Source organism: Schistocerca cancellata, chromosome 3 (assembly GCF_023864275.1).
Source record: "Schistocerca cancellata isolate TAMUIC-IGC-003103 chromosome 3, iqSchCanc2.1, whole genome shotgun sequence".
NCBI classification, from domain to species: Eukaryota; Metazoa; Arthropoda; class Insecta; order Orthoptera; family Acrididae; genus Schistocerca; species Schistocerca cancellata.
Window position 1 is genome coordinate 278,768,504 of NC_064628.1, and position 16,441 is coordinate 278,784,944.

Here is a 16,441-nt window from a genome sequence, read left to right on the forward strand (position 1 = left end):
GGTATAGCCGTGCTGCCTCTCGACCGTTTCCATCTGCTTGACCGTACACAAACACCATCTCGGCTCTTCCCGACATATATACTTCACCATTCTGAATCCCACAATACGCTGCGTCAATCATATAGCCCACAACACAAGGAACACACGGTACGTGGTCAGAGGAACTGTCATTCGTCAGCGCCATCTACCGTCTTCATAGTATATTTTTCCCTCTATTGCCACTCAGGAATCCGTTCCGACAGTTTGTCGGTTTTATTCATGTTCACACTGTATTTACTATCGGCACAGTTTCCTGTTGGTCCGCTTATCTGCCCTATTTCTTAGATCCATGTTATAAAGTCCATAAGTGATGGCTCGTAATTATCTAAGCTTATTGATGGATCTTTCATCATTCATTGCGTCTGATAATGCCAGGATAATTGCCACATAGAACGATGGGAGGTCCAAGCTCCAACCCTTCGCCCTTCCCATTAACTACGTCCGTCTGATCGGCTCCTTTCTCTCCCGCCGTCCTTCCTATGTCACCATCCATAACACAGATTCCTACACCTTTTTCCCCTCCGCCGGTGTGCCCCAAGGCTCCGTCCTCTCCCCCCTTCTGTACCTTTTGTACACGGCGGACATGCCACCGCCGTCGCCCCCCGTCCACCTTCTCCAGTTTGCCGATGACACCGCCTTCCTTGCCCTTGCCCCCATCCTGCAGCGCTCCCAACACCTTCTCCAATCCCATCTTGACCGGTTCACTGCTTGGTGCAACCAGTGGTTGCTCAAGGTCAATCCCTCCAAAACCCAGGCGATCATTGTAGGCAAAACCAGCCCTTCCTTCCGCCTCCTTGATTTCTATCTCACCGTCTATGGTCGTCCTATCGCCCTCACCCCCACCCTTAAGTACCTTGGCGTCACCCTCGACCGTCACCTCTCCTGGACTCCCCACCTCCGGACAATCCAAGCCAAGGCACGCTCCCAACTCAGTCTCCTCAAGCTCCTCTCCGGCCATACGTGGGGTCTGGACCCCTCCACCATCCTCCACACCTATAAATCCCTCATCCGTCCTATCCTTTGTTATGCCCATCCGGCCTGGATCTCCGCCCCCCCTACCTTTTACAAATCCCTCCAAATCCTTGAACGTCATGCTCTCCGCCTCGCCTATCGCATCCGTCTCCCCTCCCCCACGCGGATCCTGTACGATCTCATCCCCTTCCCCCACCTCCTCCTTTTCCTTGAAAGGATACGGATCCTGTACACCTCCCGTAAACTCGATCCTCCTCACCTGCTCGTCTCCCCGATCCTCTCCCACCCCCGCCCGCTGCCGCGCCTCTATTCCCATGTCCCGCCCGGTCTCCATCTCTCCACCCTCCTTACCCTCTCCCAAGGTGGCTTCCGCCAGCTCCCCCTCCCTGATGATGTCCTCCTCCCCTCCATCTACCCCTCCTATCAACTTTGACCCTGCTCCACCCCCCACTTCCGGTGTCCTTTCCTTTAGGCACCCTCCCTCCCTTCTCTTCCCTTCCCTTCTCTTTCCTTTTCCCCCGTCCCCTCCCTCCACCCCTCTTCCCCCGGGCTTCCCCTCCCCCTTCCTCTCTCCCCTGCCCATGGCATCTCTGCTCTCCCCTCTCGCTCTCGCACTCCCCTTCCTCCTCCTCCTCTCTTGGCAGGTCCCCAGACTCGCACACGCATAGTGAACATTCGCGCGCCGGAGATCATTGCCATCAGTGTCTTGTGTGTATGCTTCGTTTTGTGTTTCGCGTTCTTTCGCAGTTACGACTCCACTGTTCGCATGTGCCGTCGCCGTCCTCCGTGTCAACCAGTGTTAGTGTTTTTATCGTCCAGCGTGAACGGCATCATGTTTATTGTTTTTTGTCTCTACTTTTTTTGCCCGCCATTTTCATTGTATTGTCTATGTCGCCTTTGTCACATGATTGTACCACTTAAGGCTGCAGAGCGGCGTACTATACTGCTGACAGCCCGCCTGTATGAGGTGCTAAAATTACAATAAAGAAAAAAGAAAAAAAAAAGATGGGAGGTCGTATTGATCTAATTGCTTAATCTAAGATAGCCACGTGAGTACCCTTACATCTCCTTTGCAGTAGTCGCTATTAGTTTTCTCACTTAATGGTCTCTAAATCTATATATGTTGTTGTAGACGTAACCTGAAGATGCAATTTATTATCGCGAAACTGGTTGTACCTTGATTGCACAATAAACTGGAATTTTAGCACAAATTTAATTTTTTGTAACAAGGATAGATTAAGCTGCGGTTGCCCACATAGAAAACTTGTGTAGCATTTAACTACATCTCATACTCTGCACAAAGCGGAACAGCGACAGCCAGTCAACTGACCACTTTTAGTTCTTCTTGATAGTTTCATGCTATGTAATTCAAATACGTTTCTTATAAACATAAATGTACAAATATATTACTGAATGTAAATAAATAACAGAACAATAGTATAAGCAATTCATGCTGCGTTAGCCTTTAAATTCAACTGTAGAGAATTCTGTGTTTTAGTACTCAGCAATAATAATAAATTTTTTGTTTATAATAAATTAACACGTATGTCACATGTAAATGCTAATAAGTCCATTGCTAAATATAGTAAAAATATGGTTATAATGCTGTAGGAATCGTCGATTATTGAGATTTCAACAATGTCTTCAGATTTCTTGTAGCTCTTTTGGAAGCATTTTTAGTATTTTTGTCAATATAAAGTGACGAAAAAAATCACAACACCACGAAGGAGCTGTGCAACATAAACGAAAGTTGGTAGGCGTGTTTCTACATCTTGAAGATGCTGTCTGTTCAAACTTCACGTCAGTGACGTAAGAGTGACGCTAGTAGCATCACTATGTGGATGCAAATGAGGTTTGCTTTAAATACACGCTGTAGCGGCCTGAGCGTTATTTACCTCTGAGACTGGACGCGGTGAGTCGATGTTACTGAAGAATACATTTAAGGCGACAAAGATGCTATTTTCAGCACATCACTGAGTTTGCACGAGCTTGTTTAATGCGGGTACGAGAAACTGGACCTTCCTTCTGCGACGTCGTAGAACAACTTGGCAGGAATGTAGACCACGGTGTTCTACGTCTGGCTGTGATGCACTTTAGTCCGTCTGCAGCAGCAATTCAAGCAGCAGTTGCACCACAGTGACACAACGAACTCTTACAAATCGATTGCGACAAGGATAGCTGCGGGCAGCTCCCTGTATCGTGCCTCCCACTGACCGAAACCACTGCCATTTACGACTGTAGTGATGTCAAGTGAGAACTGGTTTTGATCAGGAGGAGGCCAGTTGAGAGACTTCAACCAACCTGTCTTCATGCTGGACACACTGAACAGACACCTGGAGCTATGGTCTGGGGTGCGATTTCATATGACAATAGGAGCGCTCTGCTGGTTATCCCACGCACCCTGACCGCAAAATTATATGTCAATCTGGTGACTCGACCTGTTGCACTGCCGTTCACGAACAGCATTCCAGGGGGTGTTTCCCAGTAGGAAAATAGCCCATGTACAGCAATAATGAGTGTCGACATTTTGCCTTGGGCTGCGAGAGTATCAGATCTATCTCGAAACGGGCATACATGGAACATCATCGGACGATAATTCCAGAGACATCCCCAAACAGCATTAACCCTCCTTACATTGACCGACCAAATGCAACAGGCATGAAACTTCATCCCACAAATTGACTTCCGGCCCCTGTAAAACACAACGCATGCACGTTCGCATGCTTGCATTCAACATTCTAGTGCTTACGCCGATTATTAATGTACCAGCACTTCACATTTGCAATGGCTAATCTCGCACTAACATTAGCCTGTGTTCTTGCAATGTTAATCACATAAACATGTTACCTCGACAAATGTATTCCCGAAATTTCATTACTCTAAATTATTTTTGGGATCAGTGTATGTATTGTGGTTTTAGACAGAACCGCAACTTAGCCTTGCTCCTAGCGTCCATATCTACGGGATGATTTAGTTAAGTTCCCGTTTCGCTTTAGTTTCCATGCACTTTCAACTAATTTCATTCTTATGTGGCTTATAAAGGGTGGTCCATTGATCGTGACCGAGACAAATATCTCACGAAATAAGCGTCAAACGAAAAAACTACAAAGAGCGAAACTTGTCTAGCTTGAAGTAGGAAACCAGATGGCGCTATGGTTGGCCCGCTAGATGGCGCTGCCATGGGTCAAAAGGTTATCAACTCCGTTGTTTTCTTAAATAGGAACTCCCATTTTTTGTTGCATATTCGTGTAGTACGTAAATAAATATGAATGTTTTAGTTGGACCACTTTTCTCGCTTTGTAATAGATGGCGCTATAATAGTCACAAATATATGGCTCACAATTTTAGACGAACAGTTGGTAACAGGTAGGTTTTTTAAATTAAAATACAGAACGTAGGTACGTTTGAACATTTTATTTCGGTTGTTCCAATATGATACATGTACCTTTGTGAACTTATCATTTCTGATGACGCATTCTGTTACAACGTGATTACCTGTAAATACCACATTAATGCAATAAATGCTCGAAATGATGTCCGTCAACCTCAATCCGTTTGGCAATATGTGTAACGACATTCTTCTCAACAGCGAGTAGTTCGCCTTCCGTAATGTTCGCACATGCATTGACAATGCGCTGACGCATGTTGTCAGCCGTTGTTCGGTGGATCACGTTAGCAAATATCCTTCAACTTTCCCCACAGAAAGAAATCCGGGGACGTCAGATCCGGTGAACGTGCGGGCCATGGTATGGTGCTTCGACGACCAATCCACCTGTCATGAAATATGCTATTCAATACCGCTTCAACCGCACGCGAGCTATGTGCCGGACATCCATCATGTTGGAAGTACATCGCCATTCTGTCATGCAGTGACACATCTTGTAGTAACATCGGTAGAACATTACGTAGGAAATCAGCATACATGGTACTATTTTGATTGCCATCGATAAAATGGGGGCCAATTATCGATCCTCCCATAATGCCGCACCATACATTAAGCCACCAAGGTCGCTGATGTTTCACTTGTCGCAGCCATCGTGTATTTTCCGTTGCTCAGTAGTGCATATTATAACGGTTTCCGTTGCCACTGTTGGTGAATGACGCTTCGTCGCTATATAGAACGCGTGCAAAAAATCTGTCATCATCCCGTAATTTCTCTTGTACCCGGTGGCAGAACTGTACACGACGTTTAAAGTCGTTGCCATGCAATTATTGCTGGTCCGCCCCCGGTAGCTGAGTGGTCAGCGCGACAGACCGTCAATCCTAAGAGCCCAGTTTCGATTCCCGGCTGGGTCGGAGATTGTCTCGTCTGAGGGACTGGGTGTTGTGTTGTTCTGATCATCATCCTTTCATCCCCACCGACGCGCAAGTCGCCGAAGTGGCGTCAAATCGAAAGACTTACAACTGGCGAACGGTCTTCCCGACGGGAGGCCCTCGTCACACTTTACAATTCCTGGTGCATAGAAATATGCTACGGGTGCAATCTATGTTGATGTAGCATTCTCAACACCGATGTTTTTGAGATTCCCGATTCTCGCGGAATTTGTCTGCTACTGATGTGCGGATTAGCCGCGACAGCAGCTAAAACACCTACTTGGGCATCATCATTTGTTGCAGGTCGTGGTTGACGTTTCACATGAGGCTAAACACTTCCGGTTACCTTAACGTAACTATCCGGCGAACGGTCCGGATTCTTGGATAATGTCACCCAGGATACCGAGCAGCGTACATAGCACACGCCCGTTGGGCATTTTGATCACAATAGCCATACATCAACGCGATATCGACCTTTTCCGCAATTGGTAAACGGTCCTTTTTAACACGGGTAATGTAGCACGAAGCAAACACCGTCCGCACTGGCGGATTGTTACGTGATACCACGTACTTATACGTTTGTGACTATTACGCGGTGCATTCAAGTTCTAAGGCCTCCGATTTTTTTTCTAATTAACTACTCACCCGAAATCGATGAAACTCGACGTAATCGCCCTGCAGACGTACACATTTTTCACAACGCTGACGCCATGATTCCATGGCAGCGGCAAATGCTTCTTTAGGAGTCTGTTTTGACCACTGGAAAATCGCTGAGGCAATAGCAGCACGGCTGGTGAATGTGCGGCCACGGAGAGTGTCTTTCATTGTTGGAAAAAAGCCAAAAGTCACTAGGAGCCAGGTCAGGTGAGTAGGGAGCATGAGGAATCACTTCAAAGTTGAATCACGAAGAAAGTGTTGCGTAACGTTAGCTCGATGTGCGGGTGCGTTGTCTTGGTGAAACAGCACACACGCAGCCCTTCACGGACGTTTTTGTTGCAGTGCAGGAAGGAATTTGTTCTTCAAAACATTTTCGTAGGATGCACCTGTTACCGTAGTGCCCTTTGGAACGCAATGGGTAAGGATTACGCCCTCACTGTCCCATAACATGGACACCATTATTTTTTCAGCACTGGCGGTTACCCGAAATTTGGTGACGGTTAATCTGTGTGCTTCCATTGAGCTGACTGGCGCTTTGTTTCTGGATTGCAAAATGGCATCCACGTCTCATCCATTGTCACAACCGACGAAAAGAAAGTCCCATTCATGCTGTCGTTGCGCGTCAACATTGCTTGGCAACATGCCACACGGGCAGCCATGTGGTCGTGGCAGCATTCGTGGCACCCACCTGGATGACACTTTTCGCATTTTCAGGTCGTCATGCAGGATTGTGTGCACAGAACCCACAGAAATGCCAACTCTAGAGGCGATCTGTTGAACAGTCATTCGGCGATCCCCCAAAACAATTCTCTCCACTTTCTCGATCATGTCGTCAGACTGGCTTGTGCGAGCCCGAGGTTGTTTCGGTTTGTTGTCACACAATGTCGATGTCGATGTCGATGTCGATGAATTTCAATTGGTTTCGCACCACGCAAATTCAGAAAACGAATGATTGCACGCTGTTCAAGTAAGGAAAACGTCGCATTTTACGTATTTAAAACAGTTCTCATTCTCGCCGCTGGCGGTAGAATTCCATCTGCCGTACGGTGCTGCCATCTCTGGGATGTATTGACAATGAACGCGGCCTCATTTTAAAACAATGCGCATGTTTCTATCTCTTTCCAGTCCGGAGAAAAAAATCGGAGGCCTTAGAACTTGAATGCACCTCGTACAGCGCCATCTATCACAAAGCGAAGAAAGTGGTCCAACTAAAACATTCATATTTCTTTACGTACTACACGAATATCTAATAAAAAATGGGGGTTCCTATTTTACGAAACGCAGTTGATATCCGTTTGACCTATGGCAGCGCCATCTAGCGGGCCAACCATAACGCCATCTGGTTTTCCCCTTTAAGATAGACGAGTTTCGTTCTTTGTAGTTTTTTCGTTTGACGCTTATTTCGTGAGATATTTGGCGCGGTCACTATCAATGGACCACCCTGTATAGCTGTATTCGTTTCTTTTCCGAAAATATCTATATTTCGCTCTTTTGTCAATCGGTTGAAATATCTCTTCTATTACCTCCCCATCGCGGTAATTACCTACAATACACACACTTATGTCTCTGTAATTCTTGGCCTTACCGTTTAAGCTATGATCAGTCCTGAGCAGAGAAGCTCAATACGAGAGGATGCTTTCCTTCGGCATGAAGCTCTTTGCGAGAATTTCGACACGTCGAGTAGAGAAACTAGCCGCAAGAGGTAGGGGCTGTGGCGCCAACGAGGCACGACTGTGGACGGTGGTCCCGAACGGCTGTTTTGAGGAGTGCTGAGGGCCTGCGCGGGATGTGGAGACCGGCCCATAGTCAGCCGGCTGCTGCTGCTGCTGCCTTGGGAGCAAGGACTGTCTTTTGCGGAGGAGGTCCGTGGAGCTGCGAAGTGGTGGCCACATGACTGTTGATACCACAGTGTACGCTGCCTGATGGGACCAGTTCCAGTGATTTAAAACGGTGAGCCTTGCTGCGCTTCGGACAAATCTGAGCGTAACGAATGTTCGTGAAATGGAGGGTTGAATCACAACTTGATTGTGAATGTTTCTCATGACTCGAGCTTAATGCTTGGAACTGTGTACACTGGTTAAGTGTCACAAGTGTGGTAGGCTCAAACATACATCTGCATGTGACTTTGTGACATAGCTTGATCAGCTGTATTACACTGATTAGTCTGTTAGTATTCACAACTGTAAACGCTCCGTTGCAGTGTCGTGCTCTCTGTAATTACATACGTTGAACCTTATTAGCTCAGACTGGCAGCAACTTGGTACATTCAGGCCTCATTCTTGACAAATAACTGAGAACTGAGATTACCTTTTTGTCAGTGTTCATATGCGAAGCCCCCCTTTGACCAATACAAGCTGTCGTTGTGGCCAAGTATTGCATCTTAGTAGGGTTATAAACCTAGTCAACTCCTCAGATTCTGTAATTGGTCGCCCTTCCCTCCATGTCGTTGGGCAGGCAAGTGAGGTTGCTTATGGCGATCTAGATTGTCTCCGCCGATTAGTTGATGGGGGTGGGGAGGAAACTGCCAATCCAGTAACCGCGTTGGTAATATTTTTGTGACGAAGGAGAAAGTATCAGTGCCTTGACCGTGGTTTATTATGGACTAAATAACGCACGCAACAGTTGCGTTAAAATTATTATGTGTAAAGGTTTCTATTAAAGTGCCTGGCTAAATTTGCTTGTAACTTGGCAACTGAATTGTATTTAAGTGTGCGACTTGTAGTATTTTCTTACATTCTGTGCGAGTGCACGAAATTCATTTAACCACATTTTAATCTCTGTAAATTTGTACTTGGCAGTTACTGAATGTTGTTAACGATTTTTGGCAGTTGCATGTCTTGAGACATGATTGTCTCTGAAATGCCATGACTAACCGTCTTATTGGTGTTGGTATTCTTGATGTTATCAATTTAAGCAGTCATTTTCTTAACATCAGTATTTGTTAGCCTCACGTTTTGGCATGAATCCGAGGAATTGCTAGTAGTTGAAGATGCTCATTTTCTTAATAATTGCTAGATATGTAAAGCAAACACATTACTTAAAATAACATTATTCTGAATATTTTCGTGAGGTTTGTTAAAGCTATTTAGGAAACAGTGTGTTTAAGTTTTACCTTCTTCAAGGGGATCATTATTTTTACCCTTTTATTTGTTAAGACTTCGTTATTTTAAGTATATCTGAGATGTGAAAAATTTTTCTCTCTTTGTTAAGATTTCTTTAACACAAATAGAAGTATTGAGTTAAGGTTGCTATGTGAAATTAAGCTTGAAAATTGTTAAATAATTTTTCTGTCAAAATTTTTTAACTCTGAATGATGTTCCTGTTGTTACCCTTCCACGCCACAGCGCTTTACCTTCCTCCTGGTAAAACCCATTTCAAGCGTTTCCCAACCTAATTACCGCAGTATGTACTTTCGCAGAGAACTTTGGGTGCATTTAATCATTCCCGTGACTGTTGCCAACTACCTGTCCTCCTCTTTTGATATTCTGTGCATTTGTATGAAGTTTGTGATACGGCTCTGTCTGCTCTCTCATTCCTATTGTCGAGCCAGTATTTAACGTAACTTTGTATTCTTCCCCTGGTACAGTGACCCACTCTCCCATAATTATCGAATTTCATCTTGCTTTACACAGTGAATGGCTCTGAGCACTATGGGACTTAACTTCTGCGGTCATCAGTCCCCTAGAACTTAGAACTACTTAAACCTAACTAACCTAAGGACATCACACACATCCATGCCCGAGGCAGGATTCGAACCTGCGACCGTAGCGGTCGCGCGGTTCCAGACTGTAGCGCCTAGAACCGCTCGGCCACTTCAGCCGGCTTTACACAGTGAGGTACCAGTTCATTTCCATCACATAAGGTGTGACCATGTTCTGGTTGTGAGGTCAAACTGCATGCCCGAAGGAACAGGCACTTGGCTGACTACGGCAGTTATGAAATACATGAAATGTATACGCAGTTGCGAATATGGACAGCCATTAGCTGTATTTTTGGAATGACGACAATGAATCTGTGGCGGACCGGTACTCGAACCCGGATATCCGAGCACGACTCACGGCCAGACCCAAGCTTCCAAATGTCGTCAACCATGCGTCTACAACCTGTACTCTTACATCAATTATGTATATCCTTTTACAGGGGAGACATTTTGCTTTTACGTGGCTCCCGGAGTTTGCGGATAAATACGACATTGCGCTGCCCTTGTTATTCCATAATTACGATGCCGTGTTTATTTGGCTATGTTGTAAGTAGCCTAATTGTATGTTGGCAGCGCTATAGACTGTATTAATATCGCTGACACCGCTCTGCGCGCCGGCCGCTGTGGCCGAGTGGTTCTAGGCGCTTCAGTCTGGAACCGCGCGACCGCTACGGTCGCAGGTTCGAATCCTGCCTCGGGCATGGATGTGTGTGATGTCCTTAGGTTAGTTAGGTTTAGGTAGTTCTAAGTTCTAGGGGTCTAATTACCGCAGATGTTAAGTCCCATAGTGCTCAGAGCCATTTGAACCATTTTGAGCCACTCTGCGGTCTCGGCAAGAGATTCTGTGATGGGACGGATTAGCAGTTAGCGTTTGGACATGATTTTCTTAGTGAAGGCTCATGTGGAAGGAAATGTATTGTAAAATGAGGATGGATGTAGTTGGAAATGTTTGGGTAGTGGAATTATTGACAATTATATAATTTTCGGAACTTAATGTCACACAAATAGGTAAAATCTTTTAAATAAATTGTTTACTCTTCAACAAAATCTTTCTTTTGCTAACCATATGCTGTAGTTCGCGTAATGAAGGGTTCCTGTGAGCTAAGTATGGGTTATTGTAGGCATTTCTTGCAATTCAGGGCTGATGTATTTATTGCCTGTCTTCTGGACAGCCTTACTGGTCTGACAACTGCCGGACATGACCTCAACACTGGAACCAGTAGCTTCAAGCTTGTGCAAGTAGCAGATGAAGAGTACCGCGCCATTTTGCAAGATTTTCCGGTCTTAAGTTGACCACCGGGAGCGCCACAACAAGTGTTGCACGACACTGTCCACCACATCAAAACTACTGATGGAACACCTGTGTTATGTCACCCGCGCAGATTATCGCCTGGACACCTAGCAATAGCAAAGGCAGAGTTGGATCTAATGTAAAAGGAGGGAATTATTCACCCATCATCCAGTCCGTGGGCATCAGCATTACACTTTGTACCAAAAAAGGTGAAGCCTGACGATTATCGAGCGCTGAATGCCAGGACTATTCCCGACCGCTACCTGGTACCATTATTACGTGACTGCAATCACGCTCTTCATGGCTCAACAATATTTAGCGTGAATGATTATGCGAAGGCGTATTCGCAGACCTGGCAGACCTGGCAGCGGTTTATAGATTCCATCTTGCGTGGTCTACCTTCCTGCTTCGGATATCTAGACGACGTGTTGGTCTATTCGGAAACCAGAGAACAGCACCACAGTCACTTAAGTGAAGTTTTTAAACGACTTCAGAAGTACGGTGTAGTTTTAAACACGGCGAAATGAGTTTTTGGCCAGCCTGAAGTTTGATTTCTGGGCCACTGCATAACGTTCCCCGGTTCTGTACCACTACCATAAAGTAGAGGCGATTCTACAACTGCCAATTCCTACCACTGTAAAAGAGCTACGCGGATACCACGGGATGCTGAATTTTTACCGGCGTCACTTACCACGTACCACCGAGCAAGAAGCGTCGTTACATACAGCACTATCAGGTGCAAAGGCACGAGGTACCGATCCCTTGAAATGGAATGAGAAAGTAGAGGCGGCGTTCAAAGCGACGAAAGACAGCCTTTCTCAGGCCGCCCTACTCGCTCACCCAAAAGTTGATGCTCCGCTCACCTTAGTGGTTGACGCCAGCCAATTTTCAATCCGCTCGGCTTTACGACAATGGCATATTTTTCACATAAATTGATACCTTCACAGCACCGCTGGAGCGCGTATGATAGGGAGCTGTTGGCCATCTACCAATCGATCAAGCACTTCAAACCACAGGTCGAGGCACGGGATTTCGCAGTTTATGCCGATCACAAACCATTGGTATACGCATTCAGTAAGAACAGTGACAAGTGCTCACCAAGTCTGTACTCTCAACTCGAGTTTATAACCCAATACGCTACGCACTTCCGACACATTTCCGGATTGACCACCGTAGTGGCCGACTGCTTATCCAGAGCATCTGGTGTTTTACAACCATTGGCCATGAATGAGCTAGAAGTCGAGCAACAAGATGACCCTGAACTACAACAATATTACACGATGACAGAAAATCGCAAAAATTGCAACTGGTCGACATTCCGGGTGAAACTGGTATGGTCTACTGCGACGTACTGCACGACAGCCCACGACCATATGTACCGACCGCATTCCTCCGGACAGTGTTCGATAATCTCCATGACCTGTGTCACTCTGGAGTCCGTGCGACCGTTAAGCTGGTGTCAGAGATGTTTGTGTGGCCAGGCATGGACAGAGATTGTCGTCAGTGGACTAGAGGTTGCACGCTCCTATATGGGAGTCCCCGGATGTCAGCGCGCGTTTTGCTCACATTCACCTAGACGTGGTAGGACCACTGCCTCGCTCAGACGGTCGTCGCTATTTAATGACAATGATCGACAGGTAGACGAGTTGGCCGGAAGCAGTACCTACTTACTACATTTCGGCAGAAACGCTAGCAGCAGCTTTCACGTCAAGATGGCTCTCCAGATTCGGTAGCCCTCTCCATATAACAACCGACATGAGGAGGCAGTTCGAGTCTGAATTGTTCACGCAGCTAGCCAAGTTCTGCCGATACTCGCACAATAAGAACACGGCCTACCACCCAGCTAGTAATTGCATGCTGAGAAGGTGGCACCGCACTTTGAAGACAGCAGTGATGTGCCACGGGACCTCATGGACTTCAGCACTGCCCATGGACCTACTGGGTCTGAGCACTACGTTCAAACCAGACATTGAGGCTTCGCCAGCTGAGTTTGAATCCGGAGAGTCACTGCGGCTACCGGGTGAATTCATCGACGCCACAAAGATTTAGGTTCTTATATTGGTAACGCCACGTAGCGCTATGTGTGAAAATCACTGGCTGTGCTGTGTGCAGTCTGTGGCTAGTTTGCATTGTTGTCTGCCATTGTAATGTTGGGCAGCTGGATGTGAACAGCGCATAGCGTTGCGCAGTTGGAGGTGAGCCGCCAGCAGTGGTGGATGTGGGGAGATAAATGGCAGAGTTTTGAAATTTGTAAGACTGGATGTCATGAACTGCTATATATATTATGACTATTAAGGTACATACATTGTTTGTTCTCTATTAAAATCTTTCATTTGTTAACTATGCCTATCACTAGATATCGCCGGCCGCGGTGGTCTAGCGGTTCTGGCGCTGCAGTCCGGAACCGCGGGACTGTTACGGTCGCAGGTTCGAATCCTGCCTCGGGCATGGGTGTGTGTGATGTCCTTAGGTTAGTTAGGTTTAAGTAGTTCTAAGTTCTAGGGGACTTATGACCTAAGATGTTGAGTCCCATAGTGCTCAGAGCCATATCACTAGATAGTGCCTTCCGTAGTTTGAATCTTTTATTTAGCTGGCAGTAGTGGCGCTCGCTGTATTGCAGTAGTTCGAGTAACGAAGATTTTTGTGAGGTAAGTGATTTGTGAAACAGGTTAATTTAGTCAGAGCCATTCTCTTGTAGGGATTACTGAAAGTCAGATTGCGTTGCGGTAAAAAATATTGTGTGTCAGTTTAAGCACAGTCATGTATAATTGTTCTAAGGGGACGTTTCATATGTCGACGTCACTGGAATCTTCTGATTTTTTTTCTTGTAGTTTGTGTAATTAGTATAGCTATTTTTTATTGCTAGCGCGTAATTGTAGAGAGAATCTCCTTTGTAGTTGCAGTCTTTCATTGTTGTACAGTAAAACAGTTGTGGCATGCATGTAGATTTGCACCAAGTATTTCGCAGCTTCGCTTGGAATTAACTAGATATTATTTTCAGTGTTATGTTAATGTGTTTTCTTATTTTCCTCTTCAAATTGTGTTTTTCTGTGTTTTCGTGTGAAATACTGTGACAATAATGGCGTGTGAAAAACGGAATACTAGGCTCCAAAGTAAATTGAGAAATGACAGTGAAGACGAAAGCAGTGTGTTAGCGCCGCCGAGTAATGACTTAACTAATGTTCAAAGTAGTAATTTGGTAATTGTGCATAGGGAAATGGAGCAGGCTGCAAATAATGGAGTAGGCAGTGAAACAATTAGTGAACAGGGAAGCATTATCGATCGATCGGTCGGCAACAGCTTGCCTCAGGAATCCGAAATGACAGGACACAATCTTGCAAATACTGTAGAGTCAGGTTTTGCGTCCTCGCCGTTTTCTCAAATAAGTCAAGACACATTTTCTGCTTTTCAAAATGCGAATATTGCCGGTTCAAATGCATTGCCGAATAGCACTGAGAAACATGTTTCAGACAACAGTGCATTGTTATTACAATAAATGCAACAAATGGGACAAAAGCTTCAAAAGTTAGACACAATGGAACAATATCTTCAAAAGTTAGACACAATGGAACAACACCAGAGACAAACACAGCAACAGTTAGACACAATGGAACAAAATCAGAGACAAACACAGCAAAAGCTTCAAAAATTAGACACAATGGAACAAAAGCTTCAAAAGTTAGACTCAGTGGAACAAACGCTTGAACAAACACGTGAAGATTTAACTACTGAGTTACATAAAATCCAATCGAAATGTCAAAAAGTCTGTAATGACGTAAAAACACAAATTTGTGAGCATTTCCAACCTATTTTTTCGCGGCATGAAAATACATTACAGAATCACGAATCAGCCATAAAAGAACTGCAAACTATTGTTCATGAAAATCATGAGACCTTGCAAGCTAAAATTGGCTCAGTTGCATCTACCGATTCGGTTACGCAACTTGCGAAAACTCAGGAAAACTTAAAGGACACAGTAGATACTCTGAATATTGGTCCAGAAAGACACATGGAGGAAATTAGTTCATTATCAGAGAAAGTAGTCGAACTTTCGGATCAGCTAAATAATTTATCTACGAAGGTAGATGATAATCTGAATGACGCAAGACCAGTAGTCTTTAATGACACAGAAGAATACGAACAAATTAGGAAATTCAATCAAAATCAGAATCAAATTAATACGCAACACCAAAGAGAAATCCGGGAAGTACAAGATCAGCTGACAGAGGTAATACAAGAATTACGTATTTCAGAGGACAATCGCGCTCCAATACGGGAAGAGGGACATAGAAATACGGCACAGCTACAAAATAATAACACTGGGCATTTCTTAAGTTATGAAAGAAATTGGCAAGGTGCACCGAATTTTGAGATGGAACCGCCGACACGAAGTAACAATGACCAATATGCGACTCGCCGACATGATGATTTTGACTATGAGCTGTTTATTACTACATGTAAATTCAAGACATTTAAGAATTCCGGCAACGATATTCATCCACAAGCGTGGCTTCATCAATTCTATCATTGTTTTCCAACTGGTCTTTAGAGCACAGATTAGAATTTATGTGTGGCTATTTAGAGAATGAACCAGCTGTAAGAATGCGATCGGTCATTCACGATTGCCGCAGTGAAGGGAATTTTATCATGCCTTCCTCTCGGCATATTGGTCTCAAGCTACACAAGACCGAGTAAAACATAGCATCATAATGATGAAACGTTTCGACAATCTGAATTTTCCAGTTTTGTGAAATATTTTGAAGACATGTTGCACAAGAATCAGTATCTGTCAAACCCATACAGCCCCCGAGAACTTATCCGCATTTGCTTAATCAAACTACATGAACATTTACGACATATTATTTTGGCAGGAAGTTGCAAAGACGACATTGAAGCTTTTCAGGGACTCTTACAAGAATTTGAAATTGACCCTGACAATCGCGGAATGCGAAAACAGGAACACAACAATTGCAGGTCACATCCGTCACAATTCCGTGATGAAAGAAATAATAACTGGACACGACAAGGCTATTCTCACAACATAAATCGTGACCAAAACAGACACCACCCGTATGACAACCGATGGCAGACTAGTAATAATTACTGGGAAAGATCACCTCTCCACGGTAATGACTATCACAGAGACAATCAGAGAAACAGACAATATGGGAACCAAAACAATTATTATCAAAGGAGACAGAATAACTTCAGACACAACGGTCCTCTGCGCAGTTATGATTCAGGGAGAAGTTCTCCACCATGTGACCGACAAGAAAGAAACTACAGGAACTACCGACATGAAGACAGACGATATAATCGTAACGACAGACTTGAATTGCATCAGAACTGGCGAGATTCAAACAGAGCAGGGCACTCTCGACAAGGTGAATTTGTAGAAGTTAGATCTCCAAATCCCAGTAATGACGCACGCCAACAAAGGAACAGACCATGACTCACACCACAGGCAA